The sequence below is a fragment of the Myodes glareolus genome, chromosome 3 (genome assembly GCF_982192425.1).
Source record: "Myodes glareolus chromosome 3, mMyoGla1.1, whole genome shotgun sequence".
Lineage (NCBI taxonomy): Eukaryota > Metazoa > Chordata > Mammalia > Rodentia > Cricetidae > Myodes > Myodes glareolus.
In genome coordinates this window covers 16,188,337-16,201,761 of record NC_142028.1, presented here as the reverse complement: position 1 = coordinate 16,201,761, position 13,425 = coordinate 16,188,337, and the positions used below count along the sequence as shown (strand labels likewise).

The 13,425-nt window shown below is 37.8% G+C and overlaps 1 protein-coding gene across 3 annotated transcripts in view; it reads left to right on the top strand.

Moving 5' to 3' along the window:
• Atf7ip (activating transcription factor 7 interacting protein) overlaps positions 1 to 13,425 on the top strand; it is a 104,765-nt gene that overhangs the window by 15,822 nt on the left and 75,518 nt on the right. The window contains exon 1 of one of the 3 annotated variants that reach the window (XM_085687262.2): positions 43 to 182. The exons of 1 other annotated variant lie outside the window; for it this stretch is intronic. The gene's annotated coding sequence lies outside the window, so the exon portion shown is untranslated. Of the gene's footprint in view, positions 1 to 42; positions 183 to 1,848; positions 1,951 to 13,425 lie in introns of those variants that run through there. One more of the 3 variants, XM_085687263.2, reaches the window with a different exon arrangement.

Sequence of the window (13,425 nt, the reverse complement as noted above, 5' to 3'; positions counted from 1 at the left end):
TCCGCCCCCAGCTATTTGCATAACGGCCCCGGCGCGTGCAGGGGAGAAGCGGGTTTGTTTTTGAATCTGCGGAGGCGGCGGAGTGGAGCGCACGGCTGAGACGGCGGCGCCCGGGACGGCTGCGCGGGACGGCTGTGTAGGAAGGAACTCGGGTCCCCGTCCCTCACCTCCCGCCCCTGAAGGTATCCGCGAGTGCCAGGGGCTGTTCTAACTCCAGTCGGCGAAATGACTATTGTATTTCGGAAGACTCGAGACCGCATTATGGCGGCTGCGGGAGTGGAGTTTGCGCCTGCGCGGTTGCGAAGTTGCGGGCGGGCGCTGCATGGGAGCACGTGATCGCGTGGGGTCGGGCTCTAGCTGCAGTTGAGCAGCTGGCCGGGCGGTGGCTGCGCACGCGCAATATTCATTTTCAAGATCTAATGTTCTTGTTGGACGCCATTTGGGTTCTAGATTTAATTTTTCTCATTCTCGAGGGGGTTTCATCTCGCTGTCCTTCTCTTCTCACTTTTTCTGGGGAAAACCTTCTTCTCGTGTCTTACACTTACGCCGACCTTAAAATGCTTTAATTCTCTGCATCTCTCCGGCTGCAGACCTTCATTTTGTGTACAAATTGCCTCTTGTGGTTCTCGATTGTAATTTCGCTTTTAGTTAGGCATTTCTGGATTCATGTACTATGTAGCGAGATAAGATCGGCACCTAGTGGTGTTCCCAGGGGAAGTGCATTTACTTCTGCTGCACTTTTGTAAATAATTTTTAACCCTGTTTTTACCTGTTCGCTTTTGGATGTGCATCGTTTACAAAACAGAAGCGATTTTATTTTTAAAATGTTAGTTTGGGAGAAGAACAAGGAGAGAACGGTAAAGGTAGTTAAGTTGAAATCTCAATTTCATCAGGTCTTTTTTTTTTTAAAGAACCATTTCATCCAAATCAATGAAGTTTTAATCTTGAACTGTTTGCCAAAGAACTTCAATGTTGCATATTTTAAATTCTATTATTTCTTCAGTTAGATAATTGCTAAAAATAATTAATGAACTCTTCTCATTTTATGATCACGTCTAAGTTATTATATCTGATAACTTTTTGTGATGAATTCTTCAAAATATTCCAAATTACACGGAAACCTTTATGAATTAAGTGAATGAATTAAAATTTAAAAGAAATATTTCCACTTTAGTATGTGTATATGATGTATACTTGTTTAAATTTTTTTAACTGTTATATGTTCTGGTTTTAGTTTCTTAAAATATGGAGCGCTACTGTTTGCTTTCAAATAGTCATGCCATTGCATTTAAATTTTATTTGGCATAATTGGGTAAAGATACGTAGGATTAGTATGGTTTCCTTATTCTGCCACTCGTTTCTTACTAGTCTAAAAACTTGTAAATGGCTTTATAAACTTAATCTGTCATTCATAGATACAGTTGCTTTCTTGATTGATTACGCAACTCGTTTGAATTAGTCTGTTGTCAAACGAAAAAATGCAGTAGCATATAATATTGGTTAGTTTTAGGTTATTTTTATTACCTGAAACATACTCTTAGATAAGATGATAATAAGATATAATTGAAAGGAGGTCTTTTGGTTGATGGGGCTTTTTTTGTTTGTTATTTGTTCTTTGAAATGATGTGACATCTGGCATAGTTTGGATGGACAGTGAAGAGCGCCCCCCCCCCCCCCATGGGTCTAAATTGGACCTGGTGTGGAACATGAAACTTCTTGTACATGGGATGAAGGCAATGTTGCAGTCTTCAGTCTTTCATGCTTCTGCAGTGGCCCCTTCACCCTGTATTTGTACTCCTATTATTTTAGTTTACCTGTTTAAATTTATACTTTTGTGTGAATACACAGATGGTTGTGTCTTGCTTGGGTTAATATTGAAGATCCTAAGAGGTCCTGGAAGAATAAGATTTCAATATCGAGGGGACAGTTTTGCTATCATATTCTTAGAAGGTAAATGTGATTTTAAATTTACTAAAACTAATGGAGTGTCTAAATGTCAATGGTTTATTCTATAGGATTTTCTCAGAAACAAGTAAAACTTGAAATTTTAGTTGGGTGGTGAATGAACAAGGCTTTGCCATATGTACTGCATGCGTATATGTATATAGTATATGTATCTATATATAAGAATTATATTACTCATGCATTGCATACGTATATGTATGTAGTATATGTATCTATATATAAGATCTAGATTACTCATATGCACTGAATACATATATGTATATAGTACATGTATCTCTATATAAGAACTAGATTACTCATATGCACTGAATACATATATGTATATAGTACACGTATCTATATATAAGAACTATATTACTCATACGCACTGCATCCATATATGTATATAGTACACGTATCTGTATATAAGAACTAGGTTACTCATGCACTGCATATGTATATGTATATAGTATATGTATCTATATGTAAGAACTAGATTACTCATGCACTGCATGTGTATATGTATATAGTACACGTATCTGTATATAAGAACTAGATTACTCATGCACTCCATGCGTATATGTATATAGTATATGTATCTATATGTAAGAACTAGATTACTCATGCACTGCATGTGTATATGTATATAGTACACGTACCTGTATATAAGAACTAGATTACTCATGCACTCCATGCATATATGTATATAGTATATGTATATATAAGAACTAGGCTACTCATATGCACTACATAAGTATATGTATATAGTATATGTATCTAATATGTAAGAACTAGATTACTCATTTAAAATCTTTGTAGTTTTATACATTTTAAGTATATAGTTTAGAAAAAGCGGCAATGGTTAAGTCATAGAATTTACTTTTTAAAAATTATTTGAATTTGTGTAACTATGTCTAAATATTTGAAGCTTACACATGACAGACGGTTTAGAAAGTATTCAGTTAGTCGGTGAGAATAAGCACTCTTAACTGTTGGGATTGTTGTGGCTTCACTTTTGCCCTGGTGAATCAATCTGTAAATATTTATCATTTCAAATTTAATTTAATTCCTGCTTTTTTCTCCCTTTTTGGTGGTGCTGTGGATCAAACCCAGAGCCTCAACTACACCCCCAGCACAATTCCTGCTGTTTTAACTTCCATATTTTATTATGAATATCTTCCCATTTTAGTATTCTAAAATTTATTTTGTATGTAATATTGTATTGTAAAATTCTCAATCAACAGATATTTTCAAATTTGTTATTTTGTTAATCAATTAATTAGTTTATTCATTTATTGAGAGAAAGTCCACTTATGTAGCCTAGGCCAGACTAGAACTTGGTATGTATACTTAGGCTGCCTTTAAATCATAGAGCTACTTGGTTCTTTCCGTTGGTATTAAAAGTGTTCTCTGCTGTGCCTGGCTCTCATGGTTTTCAATGTCTGAAGATTATTCGTGTTGAACAAGTGCACAGTCACTCACTGAGCCTCCCGTCAGTACCCGCCGTCTTTTTGTTGCTGTTTCTTTTTGTTCTCTCCTCCCTTCAGTGTCTCAGCTGTAGCTCAGGCTGGCCTAGGACCTGAAATGTTCTGCCTGAGTTCCCCAAGTGCTGGTTACTGGTGTTGGGCGTCGTTAGCTTGTTGCTCATTTTTCTGTTAGAAATTGTGTTCCGGTGAATATTCTACACAAGTCATGATCTATAACAATAGTTATTTGAAATTGGTTGTTTTAGACCGGGCAGCAGTGGTGTATACCTTTAATCCTAGTACTCCAAGTTTGAGGCAGGTGGATCTCTGAGTTGAGGCCAGCCTGATCTTTAATGGACAGCCAAGGCCACAGAGAAACCCTGTCTTGACAAACAAAACAAAATGTACCAAAAAGAAAAAAAGAAAAGCAAGGGTGTTTTTAAGGATTTTGACAGCACAGTGATTTACAAAATGAACCAGTGTAGGCTTTTTTTCCAGATTACTACCGATTAGATGGGTTGAAAATGGGTGGTCACTTCACTAAGTAGTGAAGGTGATTTCCCTTCCGTCCGTCCTTCCTTCCTTCCTTCCTTCCTTCCTTCCTTCCTTCCTTCCTTCCTTCCTTCCTTCCTTCCTTGTGAAATGAACTATTTTCAGGTGTGTTTGTGTGTGCATGTTCTTTTATGGATGTTAGTGTTCCTGTCTGCTTGTCAGCAATAATATGGCAACTCAGTGCTGTTTTTCCTTTTTTTTTTAACCTTTGGAATTGATTCTGTGTGTTGAAGATCTTTGTTTCTATTTAGTGACGTGAAGTGCCTTATTTATTTGTTTAAATTAAGTAAAGGTCTCACTGTACAGTCCTGGCTGTTCTGGAACTCACAGGGATCCCTACCTGCTTCTGTCTCACTTGAGTGCTGGAAGGCCAGCACCACTGCCTGGCCACACTGCTCTTTTCATTCATGATTTATTCCAGAGCTTCTCTACAGACAAAGCATTACCTGTTGTGAGACGAACTTGTCCATTTCATTTTCTTCTAGAACGTTATTATTATTTAAAAATGATACTTTTGTGTCTGATGTGGGTGCATATACTTGTGTCTGACTTTTGTGAATGTGGTGTGTTCCTGCCTCGTTGTCTGTGAGGACGTTAGATTAGAGGACTGGCTCAGGTACTGTCCTTGTTCCCTATTGTGTCTGGACAGATGTCTTAATTGCTTTGCTTTGTGTACACCTTGCTAGGTGACCTGAGCTTTTGGGTGTCTTCTGTCTCTTTCTGAGAGATCTCTGGGATGACAGACACATGTACTGCCATGTCTTCATTTAGTGGACTCTGGGATTTGAACTCAGTTCCTTCATTTCTCCAGCTCTCTTTTCATTGATTTTTAAAATCAATTTTGTGTGTGTGTTATACTGGGGATTGAACCCAAGGATTTGTGCATGTTAAATAAGTGACTACCATTGAGCTACATTTACATTTGTGGTTGCTTTTTTTGATCGTAATTTAGATATTAGATTTGACCAGACAGTTGTGGTCCATCTGCTGGAATCAGCTGTTTTTTTTTGAGAGCTCTATAGATAATGCTTTCAGAATTCCATAGATTGTTTGTGCATGGTTTGATGCGTGTGTGTGCGTGTATATGTGATCACAGACACTGGAGTGTTTCTACCTTCTTGGAGGAGAGAGGGTCTCTCATCAGCCTGGAGCTTACCAGTTGTACTAGACTGCCTGCTAGTAACCCTGGGGATCCTCTTTTTTCAGCTTTCCAGTTCCAAGTGTGACAGCTACACTCATGGTTTGTTGTGGGTCCTGGGGTTGGAACAAAGGTCCTCATAGTTGCCAAGTGTTGTAGGGCCAGACACTACATCGACTTCTATAAGAATGTATTTAATAATGCTGTGTACTATTTAATTCTAATACCCACAATTTGTTTTCACACTTGTGCTAGGTAATATGTGGTTTTGTAGATGAACATTAGAATCTTTTGGTTAAATTAAAACAATAATAATTTCTGTCTAGAATTATTTATAGTAAATTTATACTTGAGATATTTTTAAATCATATTTTTAAAAGATTATGAATAGGCTGTACTTCTAGACTCCTAAAATGTACTGTTTTCAGGAAATGTTGGGAAAACTTACAATCCCTATGATCTTTCAATAAGACTTCGTTTTCCTGTTTTCTGGGTGCTGATAGAGAGATGAAAGAGGAGAAGGCATGCGGCTACATTTCCGTGTGTGGACATGTTGATGAGAAAGTAAGCCAGTTAGAAGTTAGAGACTCAAAAGCAGGTTTCAAAAGAAAATGTTTTATAGTACTTGAAACCATCATTATTATTTTTTGATTGGTGGAATTTTGAAAAGTTATGTAGTTCAATGTTTGGCCAGGGTGTAACCAACCTTAGCTTATAATAAACATAAATGCAATTTTACTTTTCTTGGTAACATTAAATTGTTATACTCTCCCTACTTTGTTTGCCATTCATTCATTAAATTTCTTTATCTTGATTGCAGTGACATGTTATTTTTTTTTTCCTGGACTCAAACTTAAAGAGATCCTCCTGTCTTTGCCTCCCAAATGCTGAGATCAAAGGCATGTACCACCTTATTTTGCTCATATTATTACTTAATAATGACGTAATTATACTTTCTAATGACATAATTATACTTTTTTATATTGAAAAGAGTCTGGTTATTGCCCAGATATTATTTTATTGAACATGTAGAGGTATGAAAAGAAGAACTCAGTAAAATCTTCCAGGCTTTGTGAAACCGAATCTAGGAAACGATAACAAACGTTAAGATAGGACTTTTGCTAGGCCTTTAATCCTGTCTGCTTTTGGGTCTTTTTCAAGCAAATTTACTTAGAAAAACTTTGGTATTTTTCTTTTTTATGTTACCTTTGACTTTGGTTGAGAACTTTTGAGCTTCTGGTGAATTATTGCACCTGTGACAGAGGTGCCCTAGAGAGGGACATGTGACAGACAGGAGGAGTTCCGTGAAGGCTGGGCTCTCGACATAGTACAGGAGTCGCCTTTCAGTGGCAGAAACAAGAATTTGTCCTTTCTCTCCATCCCTGCTTTATCTTCTTTTTTGGTTCTGTTCATTTTTCCTCCTCTCCTTCTTTTCTTTCTTTCCCCTCTCTTCCACTCTTCTCTCTCCATCCCCTCCTGGGTGCTGGTATTACTGGCATGTACCATCATGTCCTGGAGCTTGAACACAGGGCTTCCTGAATGCTAGGTAGGCACTCTCCAGTTGAGCTGCACCCCCATCTCTTTTGTTTGTTGTCTTTCATTTTGTTGTTGTTGCTGTTTTGTTTTTGGTACAATCTTACTGTGTAGCCCTGACTGACCTAGAATTTTTTACCTGTAGCTGCCAATTCACAAAAATCTTTCTCCCTGCCTCCTGAGGACTGGGATTAAAGGACAGGCTTTGTATATATTCTTTGAGATAAGGTCATGGCGTATAGTTCAGGCTGGCAACAAGTTCATCATCCTCATGCCTCATTTATTTGCTCTACTTTTGCTCACCTAAGAACCTAAAGTACAACTCTGGAGAAGAATATGTACCTATGAATAAAGATTGGAAGAAAAGATGTAATGGTGCAATCAATTACTGGTGTATTGCGTTTGTATAATTTTCTCCTCCTATCAGATTGAAATGATTTAAAAATTGGAAATAGGACTGGGGAAGGGGTGTTGAGATGGCAGAGCACTTGCTTAGCATCCATGACGTCTTGGATTTGATTCCCAACACTGCATGAAACCAGGCATAATTTAGAACATGTGTAATGGCAGCGTTCTGGAGGCGGAGGCGGAAGTAGCAGAAGTCCAAGATGATCTTCAGCTTCGTAGCAGTTTCAAGGGTAGTCTGGACAGTGTGAGACTCTCAAAAAAAAGAAAAGAAAGAAAAGAAAAGAAAAGAAAGGTGAAAGATAAAAAGTCAAGTAAATGAAAGACAAAAAGCACTAAAGGCTAAGAATTTTCTTAAAACAAGTTAGAATATAATAAACATCTATTGTAGTTTTGTCTTGTGATTCGGGCAACTGTTGTTTCTGTAGTATTCCTTTCTTTGGGTTTATGTTAATTGTTTTGTGGTATTGGGTGTTAAATCTAGGGAGGGTCTCATACATTTGAGATAAGCACTCTGATAATATTGTTAGAGTTGTGTCATCTTCCCTCCTTTCCCTTAATAACATCTATGTGGCATAAAAATAGGGCTGGGCAGATGTCTCAATGGTTAGAGAAAATTACTCTTGCAGAGCACTCAAGTTTGATGCATAGTAGCACCCACATCAGGTGGTTTATGCCTGCAGCTCTAGCCCCAGGAGATTTGGTGGCCTCTTCTGGTGTCTTTGGGCACCTACACTAACATGCATGTATGCCCACACAAATAATTTGAAATAAAATCTTTAGGGCTGGTAAGATGGCTTAGCTAGTTAAGGCACTTGCTATATAAGCTTAGCAACCTAGGAGCCCACATAAAGTTTGAACCAGTTAACTGACTCCAAGTTGTTATCTGACCTACGTATGTGTGACTCCACATGGTTACTCCTTATACACATCATAAACACACGTAAATTTAAAATTCTTTGTGAACAATAATCTTGACTCTACAGCTAGAATTTATTTTAAAAGTAATTTAGAAAAATTTATTTGATAATATACTCTAATACTGAATGTAAACATTTAGAAAAAATATTTGCAAAGTTTTGTTTGCGAATCTGGTTTTAGGACTGACTCAGGCTAAACAAGCTGCATGATACTAGGTCACTAGACTCACAGTAACCTCCTCATGATGAAAAGTGGATTTTTTTCAATAGTAATCTTACTTGTAGAGGTGCTCATGTTTCTTTAAACATCATTTAATCATCATTGCCAAAGTTAGGGATGGAGTAATGTGTTTTAGGTACTTGATCTGTGCGTGATTACCGCATCTCCTTCACTTTTTATGAATACTCAGGGCGCAAAACTTCCCTTTCTCTGTTCACTTGTTGAACAAGGTCAACCAAAATGAAGGCAGGTTTAGCATGGTAAGTCAGTCCTTCTAGTCTTGGTTTCTTGGAAGTCTGGGATGAAAGATTCCCTCCCTAGCCCACCGAGTGCGTGCAAGCGTGAGAATTGGGTTGTTTTTGTGGCAGGAGCTCATTCTGTAGCCCAGGCTAACTCACAGCAGTCTTCCTGCCTTAGCCGTCCATGTGGAGAGCCACCATACCACGCTAGAAAGTGATTCTTGAGGCAAAAGAAAATAATTCTGTTTCTTCATAGCCTGATAGTCTGCCCTTCTAAGCAAACTCCTACCATAAGGCATAAATTTACTTTTGTGTTTATTGAATTTTCTGATTCTTTTTAATTTTTGATGATTTGAAATGAATTCTCATAGGCTAAGCTGACCCACACCACACGGGGAGAATGGAGGGTGACCTTGAGCCCCTTCCTCCTGTCTTCATCTCCTATATGCTGGGTTTATAGCCATGTACTTCTGTGCCAGACACTTAGTAGTTTACTCAGTTCTAATGAGATACTCACTTCTGGCCAGGTACTTTATGAATGTTAGATGTTATCAGCTTTTGATAAATCCCTGATTGAGAATCAAGGGCCACCAGATAGATCCGAGTGATCTGCTGTATAACTGTCGTGATAGTGGATTTATGTAGTTTCCCCAAGTTCTCCTCCATCAGTGTTTCTAGACTGTCAGGGACCAATGCATTCTTTATTTTGTTTAAGCACGGAGTACATAACTTGCAAAAGACATAGTAAATTGGTTTCTTCTGAGGAGTAATCACTCCACTTGGTATGCTTTACTTGTTTGCTGTCATGCTAAACAGAAGATCTGTTTGTTTGTAAATGTCATACTTTTAGTGTGGCCATGAATACAAATTTGATTTAGGAAAGTAGATTCTTCAAAAATTAAAAAATATTCTCTCTCTCTGTGTGTGTGTGTGTGTGTGTGTGTGTGTGTGAGAGAGAGAGAGAGAGAGAGAGACAGACAGACAGACAGACACACACAGATAGACAGACAGATACAGAGAGGCAGACAGACAGAGAGAGAGACAGACAGACAGACACAGAGAGAGAGATCAGTCATGAGCATGGCATGAGGGAAACGTGGAGGTAGTTCTTTCCTCTTATTCTGAATTCTGGGAATTGAATTTAGGTCTTGGCTTTCGTGGCAAGTACTTTTCACCTGTAAGCTGTTTTGCTGGTTCAGAAAGCATGTTAGTTATCATTGAAGGTAACTATGTTCACCACTGTGTGACCAATGGAAGCCTCTTAGTGAAAATATATACACTGGTTTATAAAACGTAGGAGATGGTCTGTGATATATCCCAGTGGGTAAAGCTGATTGCTGCCAAGCATTGTCACCTGAGTTCAGTTCCTGGGATCCACAAAATGGAAAGGAAAGAATTGACTCCTGCAGGTTGCCCTCTGACTTCCATACACAATCTGTGGCATGAGTTAGCTTCTGTCTCCATCCCGAATAAATAAGTAATAAATTAAACAAAGTCATACCTTATGCAGTGTTTAATTACTTTAATAGTATTTTTAATACTGTTAATTTTTAATACTGAGTAGTATTTTTCTACATAGCTACTCTTAAAATGTTTCACATAATTTAGCTTATTATCTGTAGTCTTTCTGAATATATTTTTCAGTATTAAATACTGCTTTCACAAAGTTGTCTACTTTGTATTAATACTACCATGAAAAATCCAGACCTATTCCCTGACACAGACGTTGACTCATGAGGGTAAAGACTCCTTTATGTCCCAGTAGCTCTCTGGCCTCTCTTGTATGCAGCTGGAATCTCCTCTGGCTCTTGTTCACTATGACGGAGGCTTCCTTTTCTTGTAGGATTCTCTTTTCCATATGCCATTATTTTGATTGATTTTTGTCTCTGAGGAGGAGGAAGCTATTAAGTAGTAATTTTTGTTTTCTTTTTAGACAGAATATATGAGATGACTTGTTTTTGTTGTCTTAAAGATCATTTGTATCAGAAACATCATTCAGTATTTGAATGTTTGACTGATAGTTTGGCTGGGTATAGAACTTTAATTTGAAGTCATTTTCCTTTGTTTTGCAATTGAAGATTGTACACAGAAACAAGTGCTCACTGGTGGGCTATATGCTGGAGAGTGTTCTTTAGTGACTTCATTGGTGAGATCTTTTACCATTCTCCCTTTCAGTTTTAATTTTTGTATAATTTTGTATAGATTATATATATGTGTGTGTATAGAATTCTAACTCCATTTTCTATTTATAATTTGTCTTCTGCTGAAGCAGTTTTCTTCAAGTTCATCAGATTTTATTGAGTTTTTTATTTCTTATATTTTCTTTTTTCACCTCCTGCCTGTACTATTCTCTTCTGGATTTAAAAGTTCAACTTTTCCCCTCCATGTAATAATTTTTGAAGTTTTCTTCTTGGTGCATAATAAATTGCTTAGTTTTTTTTTGCTTTTGCTTTTGCTTTCTGTCTTATTTAAGGTTTAGTTGAGTTCCTACTTCTGGGCTTGCTGCATAATATGATGTGGTAGATAAAAGTCAATTGAAATAGCTAAATTTAGATAGATTTTAAACTATTGTTGTTGCTGGAGTTAGAATCTGTAAATGCTACACAAGCCCTAATAAACTACATTGATCTCTGACCTTGAACTATTATTTTAATTGGGGAATCTTATTTTTCAGATCTTTGCTAGGTTTCAGAAAGTGCATGCTCATTGAACTGTGTTTGATAAGGGCATCCAAAGTTAATGAGGTGGAGAAGTGAGGCGTTTTCAGTTTGTATATTAAATTTTTTTGTAATTACAAGTTCACTCTATTTTGTGTGGTGGATCATGTCTTTCTTTGCATGGGTGTAGAGGTTATAGAAGTACTTGAGGGAATTGATTCTTGACTTCCACCATGTGGGCCCCAGGGATTGAGCACAGGTTGTCAAGCTTGGTGGCTAAAGTCCTCTCCAACTTCTCAAGGTGCCTCCAGGGAGAGGAGGGGGAAGGGAGCTGCATGCCTTTGGAGTGCATGGTTCAAGAAAGCAAGCAGGTTGAGAATTTGTGACCATCTGTAATTGTTGCAAGGGAGAAGCAGGATTTTCAAAGAAGAGTGGATGAGGAAGCCAAGAATCGGGGCAAGTAGGGTTAGAATTTTTGTCAGCAATCTATGAAGTAAAACAGTGAAAGGAAGAGTTAGATTGTTTGAGTCAGAGCCCAGAAGAGCTGGTGAGGATCTAGCTTGTTTCCTAGAGCCCTGTATGTCCTTTCCCTAAGACAGGGTGTTAACTACAGTTTGTGTCATGTGCTGTAGCTAAATAAATGGAATAGTCTACCAAAACACAGTAAGACTTTTAAGTAGTTTTCAGTAATTTATATACACAGTTATTCCATCAACATGGTAAATAAATACAGAGTTGACTGAAGCTAATTCTTTGAATTCTCTCTGTCATTACTACTTGGGTAATTCCTGACAAATGGCTGTATACTCTGGACATAAAAGTTGGTGAGTATAACACTTACTCTCAAGGATGTCTAGACTCTTGACATTGCGACATGACTTTGTCATTTACAAATGCTTTAGACTGACATTTTGAGTCATCCCGGAACTGTAGGACATGCCCGCACCATTGTAATAATGAAATGAGAAGAATGTGCCAGAGCATGCTAGTTTCTCCTTGGAAGAGATTAAATGTCAGCTTGTCATCGAACTTGTTTCCCAAGTCGTTTATTTTTTTGAAGAAATGTTGGGGTGGCTTCTGATAAATGATCTTATTTAAAATTTTTTAAAAGATAATTTATGACATTAACTCAAGCAATGTTGGATTTAGAAATATTGATAGAATTTTAAAACAATCAAGTTATATGTGAAAATGTCATATTGGAATCTGTTACATTATATTCTAATTAAGAAACAAAACCATCCTGGAAGATGGCTCAGGGTGCTGCACACAAGCCTGACCAGATTTCTGTCCTGAACCCCACTGTGGAAGGAGAGCACGAACTCCTGGAAGTTGCCTCTATTGTCCATGCTCAATCCAGAAATATGCATATGTGTTCCCAACTGCACGTGTGTGTGTATGCACGCACACATAATAAGTTGAAATAAAAACAATCTACTTGTGTAGCTGTTTCCAAGCTTGACTGTTCTGTGCAGACAATAAACACCGTATAGTCCCTGTCAAGCCCTGGCAACTGAAATGTACTCTATGGAAGGCATCTTTACCCCATTGGACTCGAAACTGCAGTCTTTTAGTAGGAAATTAGGAAGAGACCCTACTAGTGAAGGTATACACTTTTCCGAGATTTTTTGTCAGAACTAATACGAATCTCAATTTACTGTCTGTTGAGATAGTTGTATATTGTTGAACAGAAAAATGATATTCAAATGGAAGACAAACTAAGACACAGTTTCTAGTCTTACCAGGATCTCGGAAGAGAAGTATTGAAGTATGGTGATTGCAGCGATGATAGGAAGGACTTCCAGCTCTTGAGCTGCTGTGCTGGGTTTATAAAGGTGATGGACATACTAAGGAGAAAGGGGGATAAAGAGAGGACTGTTTGTGATAATTATGAATGGTGGGTGTTCTGGCCCATGCCTGTTATCCCAGGATCTTTGAAAACTGAGGCAGGAGGAATGTATAAATTTAAGGCTAGTCTAGGTCTAAAGAGTGGTACTCCATCTCAAGCAAACAGTAAACGTTGACTCCAGAATAGAATTTTTCTGGTGAACGAGGCTGGTTCTGTCTAGTGAACTGGGGTGGGTAAGATGTGGACTTAACGCCAGTTACTTTAACAGCCTTCCGTTTTTCTCTCTGGTTTTTTGTCAGACCAAGAGATCCGTGTCTGAAAGGGTTGGATGAAGCTGTATGCATTGAAGCCAAATGTAGTCTGGGTTATATTTCAGCTTTTATTAATTTTTAACTGTTATTCAGTCTCTGAGCCTGTTTCACCATCACAAAGTGGCTATAAAACCTGCCATTAGGATCACAGTAACAATTGAAATAACATCTAAAATTTACCAGATAGCTTT